This window comes from Poecile atricapillus, chromosome 8 (assembly GCF_030490865.1).
Source record: "Poecile atricapillus isolate bPoeAtr1 chromosome 8, bPoeAtr1.hap1, whole genome shotgun sequence".
NCBI lineage: Eukaryota > Metazoa > Chordata > Aves > Passeriformes > Paridae > Poecile > Poecile atricapillus.
In genome coordinates, this window is record NC_081256.1 from 11,236,905 (window position 1) to 11,246,695 (window position 9,791).

At 41.7% G+C, this 9,791-nt stretch overlaps 1 long non-coding RNA gene across 1 annotated transcript in view; it reads right to left on the reverse strand.

The window, feature by feature from the left end:
- LOC131581584 (uncharacterized) overlaps positions 1 to 7,180 on the reverse strand; it is a 92,823-nt gene extending 85,643 nt beyond the window's left edge. The window contains exon 1 of the long non-coding RNA XR_009278120.1: positions 6,993 to 7,180. This is a non-coding gene — a long non-coding RNA (uncharacterized LOC131581584). The remainder of the gene's footprint in view (positions 1 to 6,992) is intronic.
- Between the last annotated feature and the right edge of the window lie 2,611 nt (positions 7,181 to 9,791).

Consider the following 9,791-nt stretch of genomic DNA (forward strand, 5'->3'; position numbering starts at 1 on the left):
AACCCCTTTCTGAATTTATCATCACAACACCTGCTCTCTGTCAAAGCTCACTGAGGACCCCAAACAAACCATCCTCAATGGGCCTCCAATCACTTTGCAATTTTGTGTTGCTTTTCAGCATGCCAGGCATATCCCAAACAGCCTAACCCACAACCAGATGGTCAATACACAGGGGAAGACACCCACAGACTTTAAAAACAAACAAACAAATAAATCAGAATTACCGGTATTTAGTGTCTGTTTGTATTGCAGCTTTTAGGCCAGGACTTTAAAAAAGTGTCTGAGAGCAAATCCACAATGTAGGAACCCACTCCCAACCTCGACTTTATTTCTGCCAACAGGTTGAGTGGGGAGCAGAGTGGGGGGAATAAATCTAAAAAGCACTTCCTCTCCCCCCTGTTCCACAAATACATTATTCATAAATCCAGGGATTTTTTTTATTACCTGGGGATTTCACTTTTATTATGTTCAAAGGACTGTTTCAGAGAGCACTCACTCCCCTGCAGGCAAATATGCAGGGTTTTTCTACATAGCCATATAAATTACAGTGAATATCTAAATAATACCGGCAAAACCTCAACAAAATCAAATAGCCAAAAACATTAGGGACAAATTGCCCTTGCACAATTTATTCCATTGTTTGGTGCAACTCCACAGAGAATCTGAGGCCCCTAGTATACTGGATCTAAATTGATTTATTCTTACTATCACAGGGGAAGTCAATAAACTACTCCTTGGCGTAAGTTACACCGACATTTAAAAAAAAATCCTATAAGTCTAAAAAAATGCCTTTTTTTCCTTAACTCCTGAGCTTCTACAAAGAGCTGAGCAACATAAAGATATATGTTGTTATTCTCATAAACCTGATTAGTGAAGACAAGGCATAACCACAGCTTAAAACAGAGAGAGAGAGAGAAAACAATGTATTTTTTCACTCTCAACAGAACATATTTCAGATGCTACCTCTGCTTGTTGTGATCACATTTCCAGTCAAAATCACAAATACTCCAGAAATCTATCTTACTCTGAAGAGCCAAAATATTTGTTTTTATTTGACCTCCTACTAGGTGCATTCATGGGAAAACAAATGGATTCTACTTGGGGCATGTCCATTTGTGCCTGTATCCCAGAAACCTGAAACCAGGCCAGCATTCTTCTGATTGAATAAAGCTGAGTTGTCTGGGTTAAATCTGTTGTCAATATGCCTCGCTTATACAGTGAAATAGTTTCTTTTTAAGCAAGACAGAGATTTACTGTAGGCAAGACATAGACTTCAAATGCATCAGCATGGAAGGGCAGCATAGAAATGTATGAATTCTTCAAGAAACACTCAGTAAATGTACTGTATACCTTAGCAGGAAGCTCTTTTTCTCTGGATAATCATGGTCTCGAATCAACAGACTTTGCCTACTTAAGCTATCTCTTGCATCAGAATCCAATTATAGCAAAGCCTACAGAAAACAGGTTTGGCACACTTTAATATTTTGGTATTGATCTAATTTAGCTCTGGTTTCAATTACAACAGGGAGCATTTTATCAAGAGATAGATTTTGTTTGTTGGACTCTAAATTGTTTTTTTCCTTATTGTCTCTGATCTCACTATCTGACAACTTTTTCCATGCTTATTGCTGCAGTTTTAGAGATTTCACCCATTTTATTATGAACTTTTTTAGAGGAAAGAAATCAAATCCAGCTTTTCTAAGTAATAAGGAGTGAACTCAATACATTTAAAAATTGGGCTGGGGTTTCTGTAGCAACCATTCCACAGTGATGCAACTGAATTTGACATCAAAGAACAAATGTATCAAGTCATCCTGACAACTGAAACACTTGCTTTAAGAAGAATGCCTACATCTATCTGGAACAAAGAGGGATTATCCTTAGTAAAATGAGTATTTTATTTAGTAATATATGTATACCGTATCATCCTACTTGAGGCATCTTTTCTCCCATCAATGTGCATAACTGCCACAAAAATTAGCTGAAGTTATCCGCAGAAACTGAGGAGAATAGACCTTTTTATTTAGTTTTCAGATGTATGGGAGAATTATCTCATTTTCCATTTAATGACATACAGAAGATATATGGAAGTAATTTTCTTTCTTCCTGCTGAATTTGGCTTTAAACTCTGCAGCTTTATGTCTTACATTCATTGAAGGGAATGTCATCTCTACGACCCAGAATAGTTACACATATTTATAAACTCCATCTAAGAAATTACCCCTGGTTAACAATGTGTGCATTTCAGCTACAAAGCCCAAAGCTTGACAACAGGAAAATTTTGCTACACTGTGCTCTCCCAAAATACAAAATCGCATATGTTGATAATCTGGAATGTTTGCTGAATTAAAGGATTATGAAATCATATCAGTGATTAGAATCATACACTGCTGAAGGCAGATAGCTGGAGTGTTGAAATTTCTAAAAAGGAAGCTGTCAAATAGTAGGAAGCAATTTGCAATAATCCATGGCTTTGTGAATAAAATCACAAACCTAGTGCTCTGTTAAGCTCCAAGAAGTGATAAAATTTGAATTCAGAGTTTATAATTCCAAAATGAAGTCCATTTCATGGGCTGCCACAATTTCTAGAAAAACATAAGACTTCACAGAGATAAAAGAACATTACAAACTCACTGGAACTGAGACAGAGTTCCCAGTGTTTCTTCAAGCATGAAAAGGCATGACACTCAGGGTAGACTGCTTTTTAAAACTCCCTGTTGGTATTGCTGGATGGGAGATACAACTGTTCAGCCTTAAAGAGAAACATGCCGTGCATATCTCTCCAGCTGAACAGCAACAAGAACTGTGCAATTTTTTAGCCCAAGGTAGCTTCTACCTGCAACTTCCTTCTGATGTGGAAGAAGAGTGCAGCTGAAAATTGCAGCTTGTGCTCTTGAGACTATTTTAGAAAGAAACCCATTTAAAAACAATTCAGGTGCTTTTCAAATGTCATTAAAATAAAAATTTGTTTAAGCTTCAATATGTCAAAGGCTTTCACATCTACAGTGGAAAAATGGATGCACTCCTGTATAACCAGCGCACCTGCCCTTAAGGCTATAATTCTTCCAAAACAGGTTCCTGTAGTTAGACGTCAGGGGATCATTACCTGAAAAAGAAAAAAAAAAAGCTTCTAGTAACAATGGTCATTTGTGTACAGGCTTCTGATGAGAGACACGACTTAAAGATTCAGTGTTAGTTTCATCATTCCTGCCTACTGAACAAGGAAACACCTTTGAATTTGACCCAGAAACTTAAGAACTCAAGCTGTAATATTAAAAGTGCCTCATATGCACATGCAAGGCTTCACCCAACAGACAGCTCTTTCCTGAGAGCAGAACGGGTACAAGCTGTGGTTCGGTGAAATAGCAAGGGGACAGCAAATACTTTGCAGCCAAGGTTCATTTTTACTATTATATACCAGCCTTGGCAGCTGCTTCTCAGCTTCTCGGGGCTGTAGTGACTCAAGGTGGACACTTCTCCCTAATTGTCATTAGCGAGGGCTGGTGAACTCCTCTGGAGCCTGTCCTGGTGACACGGAATAAGCCCGGCATCAGGAGCATGTCCTTGCCCGTCTGTGCCCGGTTCGGCTGACAGGCTCAGACCTACAGGGAAATCAGCATCCTGCAAGGTCTCAGGCAGCGTATTCCCAGCACCTGGCTGGCTCCATTACAATTGGTGTGGTTTTATCTGTACAAGGAGGGACTTTCCAAATTTCCTTGTGTTCACGTTTATTGCTGCCGTGCCCCAGGTAATGCAAACGGCAGGTAATTGGAGCATTTCTGTCCTTATTAGTTTGTGTTCTACAGGATTTCCTCGGCACAGATGACACCTTGGACAGCCTGCAGCCCGCTTCATGCACAGACTATATACCCATCGCCCCACCGCGGTGAGGGCTTTTTTATCTCAAAGTAATCCCCTGAACACCTCCCGTCCCCCAGCCCCAGCGCGGAGATGGCTGGTGGCAGGTCCCCAGGCCGGGCTGCGCTGGCCGGCGCCGCCGGAACGGGAAAGCCCTCATCGCTCCCGATTGTTTTCCTGAATGCCTCTGCGAACAAGGGCGAGAGGAAACATCAGGGCCTGGCGGGCGGCCAGCGGCCCGCTCGCTGCGGCGGCCGAGGCAAACCCGCTCCGCCTGCGCCGCCTCAGCCGCGGGCTCCCGGCCCGGGGGGACGCGGCCCTTCTGTGCCGAGCGCGGCCGGCTCCCCACAGCCCCTGCGTGCCAGCCGGGGCCGCGGGAAACTCCTCTCCCCTCAGAGCATTGTTCCGCTTGGAACAAAACCTGCCCGCTGCCTCGGAAAAATAAAATTATAAATAAATAAAAATAAAAGCAGTTTCCTTTCGGACAGGTGTGGTGGGGCTGTGGGGGGGAATCACCCCAGAACACACCGGGCCACGCCACGGGAGCCACCATCAGCCCTATTGCCCAACTCCGTCAGGATGAGATCCTGGGAAAGCCTCGCACAGCAGCCGCTGACTCTTACGGGGTGTGGGGAGAGGAGGATGAGGGTCAGGCAGAGGTGCCGCTGTCACCGGGCTGCCTTTGCCCGCACACCCTCTGCCCGTGTACAGGCAGTGGCCAGGCTGTGGGGTGCCCCATGCAGCCTCCCAAAGAGCCGTGTCCTGCTCACCGTCCAGCTGCCCACGGCGCGAAGCCAGGCTAGGATTTCGCCTTTTGAGACGGGCACGTTGGGAGCACATGTGAAAGCAGTTAACTGTGCAGTTATTTGGTAACAGGAATTTACATGCTCAGCTGCTGAAGCTGGAGGCTCTATGGTTAACTGGAGATGTTTAATGGATTTGTAGCAATGGGTGGTGGGACTTTTAAGTCCAGCAGTCTGTTCAGCTCCAGACCAAGAAGCAGACAGCGAGTTTGTACCTCTAAACCCATTCCTTTCAGAGCAAAGGGGTGGAATCCAAGACAGGGCAGTGATAGAACCACCCATGATTTATTCTCAAATCCAGTCATCTGTAGGATCAGAGCAGCACATGACACCACAGCTGACATGCTGCCAGGAGATCACTTCCTCCCACTAACATTTTCCAGGCTCCACAGGCAAAGTTTGGGAATCACCCTTTTACAAGTGTCAATAACTTGCAAGAAATTTTCCAGGCTCCACCAACGACATGTTTTGAGTTTGCAAGAAGCTCCATTACAGAGAGAGCTCTTTAAAAAGTAAAAATTAGTGAGATCAAGATAAGAAAATAAATAGTGCTGACCTAACATTCCTTTCCCGGGGTGAAACACAAGGCAAATTGGGCATTTCCTACAGCTCTTTGCAAACATTGCTTCTTTGGAGGCAGGATGGATGGAACAGTGGTCTAGGGCTCAGGACACCTGGACTTATTTCCATCTGTGTCACTTATCTGCTGAGTAACCTTGGGATATTACTGTAAAATGACACTCAAAGAATCTATGAATGAGAAGTGCTGCACAGGGACTAAGCTCTTCTGCCATCTTCCCACAGCACTGACACAATCCTATGCCACAGCTGGCATTTCTGTCACAGCTTGCTTACAGTCCTAATCCTATGAAGAATTCTCTGTGGAAGGGCCTTCTAATCAAGCAGTTCTGTTAGCAAGAAATTAGTCCAAAAGAGACGTGTGAAACCAGAAGGATACTTCTACCTGGATTTTTAACAGAGTTAAGATCCAGGTTACAGATTGAAATCCACAGGACCAAGAGAGCATTTCAATTTCAGGCATATACTGTGGCATTGACATTGTTGCCTATATTTTTAAGTCCCATTCACAACTGCAGCAATAGAAAAAACCTAATAATGGTAGACGAGGTCTGTTCAGTCAGACAAAAGTACCCGTCAGATTCAGTTTCTGTAGACCACTGGGATTTTATGCCATTGAGAACAGTATCCATATGGCTGTAACACCAGTTTTCCATACTCTCTGGTAAAAGCTTCCCAGAAACCAAAATAAGGTGGAATCTGCTTTAATCCTGCCCTGTTTACACACTAGAGAACACCTGTTTTCAAGTAAATCCTTAGCAGAAGCCAGTGAATCTATGTGCCTTATCCTGTGGGACTGAGGCCTACATTTTAAAATCTTTAAGGGATACTTAACTGAGCTTTATCATCAGGAGAGGATCAGTTTAACATCTGAATCTCCCAGGAGCCATATACATGATTTATCTGTCTGAAGGCTTAGAATCCCATCCAGCCTACAAAACGGAACCTTGGACAGGCCACTGGACATTTATCTTACCTTAAGGTTTATTAAATACCCACTGCCAAGCTCTCTGAATATTTGGCTTCAAAAAGATTAGCCAGAAAAACCTAAGATAACCTATCACTTATTTGATCCAGCAATATCAAATCCTTAATGATGTCTACCAGAGTGAAATAAATAAACTCTCTTGTAATAAAATCTTTTTTTCTCTTCTGAAACAAATTCAGGTTTTTCATAGGTTTAGAAGGTGTGGTTCTGGCCAAAGCAGGTAAGTGACCAAAACAGCAATGAGGGGCTAAATAAACAAATATATTGCTTTGTAGATAATTTTATCTATTTGCACTAGGTTATTTATTAGCTGAATGTCACTGGCATGTACAAATTGGCTCTAAGAAAATCATTTGACTCTTTTTTTTCTCTGTTTGCCATTTTCCACACATTGCAAAGTTCTCAGATGTATCATGAAAGACCTTATAGGCCTACATGTCAAACAGCAAAAAGTCAAAATTACTATCATATATGTGTCTTCAACTGCAACCTCTTCACTGTAAGAGACAATAGGTGCACTCACACTGGGTTGGTAAGTTAAACAAGCCTTTAATTCAAAAACAAACATTACAACTAAAATGGCTCACAGAACACAAATTCTGAAATATATGTATTAACTGGTAAATTTCCAGGTCACAATTGCTCTTTATATAAATGTCTGTCCTGGTGGAATCTGAAGAAGCAAACACAAGGAAGGTAACACCCTGTAGGAATAGAAATGTGTTCAGTTCCTTGTCTAGGACTCTAACAAAGAATATACTCACACATGAGGCTGAGTATCTGGATTCTGAGATATCTGTCTCCAAAGCTGGAAAAGGCACCAAACACAAGGAACCCCTTCCAGAACACGTTGCCTGGGTGGGCTGCTCCTCTGTGGAGTTCTAAAAGTCTCCTCATGCAGGGCAGGCCATAAACGGTCAGCCTGAGATCCAAGAGACATTGGGATCATGTTCCCAAGGCAGTCATATGCCAGATGCACAATTATATTCTATAACAAGGCTGCAGCAATTCAGCAAAAATGCATGTAATTCCTAATATTTCAGCCTCAACAGATTTGTGTTTGCAGACTTTGGCACCACTGGAACATTTCCAGACAGTTCCACTCCCATCAGCTCCATTTGTTCTGAATCTCTGGATGGTGCTACACCTCTGACACACGGGTACACATGAGATAAAGAGAACACATTGGAGTGAGGTTACTATCCAAAGCTTCAGGGGCATAAAAAATGGATGGAAATTATTAGATCAGACTTGGATCCACCTATGGTATTCAATGGGTCCTGGCTGACCCATTCTGCTGAGAAATGATAATAGGCAAAAGCAAAGGGAAGAAGAAGAGGTAACTAAGAGACTCCTTAGTAAATTCAGCCCTGGTGAGGTCATGGACAAATCACCAAGGCCCTCCCTGTTTGTGGCATATCTAGAGACATCTAAAATAAGATGATATGGAAAAGGCTAAAATAGAAAGAGTTTATATTTTATCTGGAGAGTAGTGGAGAGTAGTTACTTCTAAAAACAAAATAATCAGGCAAAGGGCCTTGCACACCTGCTAATCAGCTCTGCCTGTCAAATTAAAAAGGAGCTGTGGGTGTTTCCAGATGAGTTTAAGAAACATCTTTACCTTGAGACATCAGTGTTTAGCCCCAAAAGGGCATTTCAAGTGCCCCTTAATTGCCAGTATGAAAAGTAAGAGATAATGATGAGAACAGATGGGGGGTTGGTTTCACATCCCATTATGGAGCAAACTATATAATCCTTACTCAGGTGGGAGCACAGACTTTAATTCTGTACATCACAGTAGAATGCAATGCAGTAAAAGAGAACATTCCTGCATTATTCTGAAATCACAGTCTGGACCCCATTTGATGTAAGAGGAAGATTATTCAATACAGAGATTTTAAAAGATTATGAGGTACCTCTACCTCTACTAGAAGATAAAAAAGCTGCATGTTACACTGCAAATAGTACTTCATCTAACAAAAAGCTGTGTTGTTATCCCACAAATACAGAAGACAGCATGGAGCAGCAATTTGTTTGACTTGCCAGAGTAGGTAGCAAGGAATAGGAAGGAGAGCATTCTTAACAACTGTTTCTGTCATTGCAGGAGAGGAAGAATTGCCCAAGGCAGGGATATTTCCTGGTATGGCACAGGGACTTTGATAGTCAGCTGGTAATACATTTACCAGCTATCTAGTTTTCCCAGAAGTGTCTTGACCTGAGCTGACTCATCTGTGTCCCAGGAGGCTGACTAATCATTCTGATATATTATGCTGTGGCCTGCTTGCCATTTCAGCTCTGTTTACATTGGTGCCAGTACAAAATTTTATACAGGGCAATCTACGTTCTGTATGGGCATATTATTTAAACTATAGTCAAAACCAGGAAGAATTTATCACCAAGCATCCACAAAATTGAAGTAAGGACAAAATGACACTCTGCTGAGCAACATCTGGGAAAAATGATGAAAATTTAAAGGGCAGGCAGACAAGCTTGTAAGCCAATTAAGCCTGAAGTTAATTGGTAATTGTAGGCATCTTACAATGAAATTACAAAATTCCAAGGACTGCTTGTAACCTACAAAAGCCCACATGATTATTTTTAACAAGGAAGCAATGGAGTTCTGTGTTACAGGAAACAATCTCAGTCCTACTGAATTAATAGCTCTTGGTGGTGAGCATATACAAACCATGGCGTGGAAACCAGCAAAAAAGCCTCTTAAAAAACCCAGAGAATGTGAGCCCATTCGCCTTCATTTGCACCAAAAACTTGTTCTAAATGAACCTCTACACCAAAAAACATACTTGTGATGGACATAACTGTGTCGGCTTTGTGTGATACAGTTATCACCTGCAGACAGCAGTCAAGGAAACTTCCACTCATGAGACCGAAAGTAGACTAAGCAGAAGACTCAGCAAAGCATGAAAAAAAAAAACACCAAAAAGGATAGCACAGCTGACAAAGAGTATTTTCCAAAAGCAATCTCAAGCCCAAGTGCTCAGATATACAGTAGTACCTCACTAAATAAAGTAGTTTGCCTATTCCCACCAGTATTGCATTTAAGATTCCACACTGCTTTTATCTTACTGATTTACACCTAAATTGTGCTCAATTTATTTTATTTTGCTTGCTTTGGAAGCTTGGCTTTGGATCTGAGATTCATTCTGGCAAATGGCTTTCTCTATCTCAACCCATAGTAACAGTTTGTGGGACAAATAAAGGCACTGACAGGTTCTCTGCCCCAGAATTTTGTATCAGAATTGAATGAAGAAGTGAATACCACACTTCCTCAAAGCCAGGCTCTGAGCACTTCCTGTAGAATTAGTAAGTAGTAGAAATGTCACCATCCTAAGTTTCAGCAAATTTACAATACAAAGATGGGATACTTGGATGGATTATTGAAAAAGGAAGGTGTATTCTCAGTGAAAGTGAGGTCTTATTTTCTTAGCAAATCTCTTGTTTATAAATTAGTGTTTAAAGAGAAAAACAAATCACTTACTTAAAGTGCCCAAAACTTTTAATCTTACACTCATTTCTGAGAGAAGTGTATTGCTTACAGTGACCTT